Source organism: Ranitomeya variabilis, chromosome 2, assembly GCF_051348905.1.
Source record: "Ranitomeya variabilis isolate aRanVar5 chromosome 2, aRanVar5.hap1, whole genome shotgun sequence".
Lineage (NCBI taxonomy): Eukaryota > Metazoa > Chordata > Amphibia > Anura > Dendrobatidae > Ranitomeya > Ranitomeya variabilis.
In genome coordinates this window covers 216,721,443-216,724,924 of record NC_135233.1, presented here as the reverse complement: position 1 = coordinate 216,724,924, position 3,482 = coordinate 216,721,443, and the positions used below count along the sequence as shown (strand labels likewise).

The window sequence follows — 3,482 nt, the reverse complement described above, 5'->3', positions numbered from 1 at the left end:
TCCAAAGAGCCTGCAGGTAAGACATCTCGAGAGGTAGAGGACGTGCCCATGCAAATTGATTCCGTTCAGAGGCGCGAGAGTAATGAGTGCAGGGAGCATTGCCTTCGTGAAAGTCTATGTTTCTACTGCGGCCAGTCTGACCACTTTTTAATCAACTGTCCCAAGCGGCATAACAAAGTGCTAGCGGTGGTAGAAGAATATGACAACTGTGATGATGAATCTGACATCTCTGAATGTAGCCTGCCTTTAAACGCTGTATTCCATTCACTTTCTATGACTTCACCACCCAAGGAGCTAAATGAAAAGAACTCTCACTGTTCTCTGCCAATTAAGATCCTGTGTTCAGGACAGCAGATTTCCAGTGCAGCTATGATTCACTCTGGTGCACGTGGCAATTTTATGGATATCACATTTGCCAAGGAACATGGTATTGAAATTCAGCAAAGAGCCTCTCCAATTACCATGGAAACAGTAGATGGGTCACCTTTAATCTCCGGGCCTGTGGATCAGGATACCGCACCCCTTGAGATTTTGTTGGAGCCTAATCATCAGGAGCAACTCTCTTTCTTGCTAATTTCTTCACATTTTCCTGTGATTTTAGGCATCCCTTGGCTGCCTTCTCAGAATCCAACTATCAACTGTGAGACCAAGGAGATTATCTTTCCAACAAGGAGCAACTCGGCATTAACTGAATCTGTCCCCGAGTCCACAGCTACGGAACCACCTATACAGGTATTTTCTTTACCTCCAGCATATAAAGAGTTCTCTGACATCTGTGACAAGAAGAATGCAGATCAGCTTCCTCCACACAGGCATTATGACTGTCCTATTGAGCTGCTTCCTGGGGCAGCTATTCCTTTTGGTAACGTATACCCTTTGGCGGCACCTGAGCTTCAAGCCTTAAAGGAGTATATTGATAAAAATCTGGCCAAAGGCTTCATACGTCCTTCTTCCTCACAAGCAGGGGCACCTATATTTTTTGTAAAGAAGAAGGATGGGTCCCTGAGACCCTGTGTGGACTATCGAGAGCTCAATAAGGTAACCATACGGAATAGTTACCCTTTGCCTCTGATTCCCGAATTACTGGAAAGAGTCCACCATGCTAAGGTGTTCTCTAAACTGGATCTTCGTAGGGCTTATAATTTGGTGTGTATTCATCCAGGGGATGAGTGGAAGACAGCATTCAGATGCTGGTATGGACACTTTGAATATCTCGTGATGCCCTTCGGGCTTTGTAATGCCCCTGCAACGTTTCAACACCTTGCTAATGACATTTTCAGAGATTTGTTGGACCAGTTTGTGGTGATCTATTTGGACGATATTCTAATCTTTTCGGACACTCTACAGGAACATGAAGAACATGTCAAAGCTGTTTTAAATGTCTGAAAGAGAACCATCTGTATATCAAGCCGGAGAAATGCGAGTTCCATCGTTCTCAGATACAGTTCTTAGGTTATATCATCTCTCCCCAGGGGCTGAACATGGAATCTGGTAAGATTCAGGCTATCCTTGATTGGCTGGTACCCAAGAACGTTAAGGAGGTCCAACGTTTTATTTGTTTTGCAAATTTCTACAGACGTTTTATTCGAAATTTGTCTGATATTGTCCGTCCCATTACTTCCTTGGCAAAGAAGGAAAAGCCCTTTAAGTGGTCATTACAGACTCAAGAAGCTATTGATCGGCTTAAGATCTGTTTCACCTCAGCACTGCTGTTGATACACCCAGACCCAACACTTTCTTTCATTGTGGAGGTGGACACTTCTGATAATGATTTGGGGGCTATTCTCTCCCAAAGAACTGGAGAGAAGGGTCTGCTACATCCTTGTGCTTTCTTTACCCGTAGACTAACCTCAGCAGAGAAGAATTACGGTGTGGGAGACAAGGAATTGCTGGCTATTATTGCGGCTTTCATGGAATGGAGGCATCATCTGCAAGGAGCTGCCAACAGATCGTAGCGCTAACTGACCATCGCAATTTAGAGTTCCACAGATCTGCTAGATGTCTTTCTCCTCATCAGGCTCATTGGAATTTATTTTTAAATCAATTTAATTTTGTTATCTCGTACCGTCCAGGTTCTCGTAATGGGAAGGCTGATGCTTTATCCCGAATCCATGCTGCGGATTCCGTACCTGGATCCCAGTCCAAGACCATTTTATCTGAAGCCAATTTCATCGGGGTTATCCACGATCAGGACTTGTGGAAAAAGTGCAGGGAGGCTTATGACGGTGATGTATTTCTGGCCAACCCACCTGTTGATATTAATCTTGTCTTTAAGGGTGGCATGTGGTTCAGAGATCGACGTATCTACGTCCCTGAGGCCGGCCGTCTGCAGATCCTCAAGTTGGTACATGACTCCAAGTTGGCTGGTCACAGGGGGGTACAGAAGACACAAGAGTTCTTAAGCCGATTTTTCTGGTGGCCAACTTGCCTGAAGGATACTAAGGACTATGTTCTCTCTTGCAAGGTATGTGCTCGTTACAAGACTCCTCATGTGGCACGTACGGGTCTTCTGCAACCTTTACCTGTTCCGTCCCGCCCTTGGGGTCTATATCAATGGACTTTATTGTAGAGCTGCCTACATCGGGGGGGGGGGGCATGAATACGATCATGGTGATAGTTGATCGCCTGACTAAAGCTGCTCATTTTGTTCCATGCACCGGCCTCCCCTCAGCTAAGGATACACTGAACTTGGTTATTCAGAATGTCTTCCGGCTGCATGGGGTCCCGGATGAGACCATCTCGGACCGTGGAGTACAGTTCACTTCAAGATTCTGGAAGGGGTTTTGCTCTGCACTCAATATTAATGTCTGTCTCTCTTCCGTTTACCATCCCCAGACAAATGGTCACACTGAGCGTACCAACCAAATGTTGGAACAATATCTAAGATGCGATGTCAGCCATCTCCAGGATGATTGGTTGGAGTTACTGCCATTAGTGGAATTTTCATATAACAATTCTCAGAGCGCCTCCACTAAGTTCACTCCTTTCTTTGCCAATCTGGGTTATCATCCGTGTATCTTACCTAGGTCTCCGATTAATTCTCCAGTTCCAGCAGTTGAGGAAAGGCTGACTGTGATGAGGCAAAATCTGGAGGTTCTGAAGGAATCCCTGACCACGGCTCAAGAATGTTATAAGAGATCGGCTGATAGATTCCGTAAACCTGCACCCATGTTCAAGGTAGGAGATTCCGTGTGGTTATCAACTAAGAATCTGAAGTTAAACGTTCCTTCACAAAAACTTGGACAGAAATTAATTGGCCCTTTCAAGATCAACAGTATTGTGAGCTCTGTGGCCTTCCGTCTGAAGCTGCCTAGGACTATGAAGGTACACCCAGTTTTTCATGTATCTTTACTAAAGCCTGTATCTCCTAATACCTTCCAGGGACGTGTTGTGCCACCTCCGCAGCCTGTGGTGATTGATGGGCAAGAACAATTTGTGGTGGAGGAAATTATTGATTCCAGGATTCGCAAGAATCGGCTCCA

The 3,482-nt window shown here is 45.3% G+C and overlaps 1 long non-coding RNA gene across 1 annotated transcript; it reads left to right on the top strand.

The window, feature by feature from the left end:
- The first annotated feature begins 680 nt into the window (after positions 1-680).
- LOC143809257 (uncharacterized) lies at positions 681-3,113 on the top strand. Its single transcript, XR_013222181.1, has 3 exons — positions 681-732; positions 2,276-2,464; positions 3,027-3,113. It is a non-coding gene; the product is annotated as an uncharacterized LOC143809257 (long non-coding RNA).
- Positions 3,114-3,482: the final 369 nt, after the last annotated feature.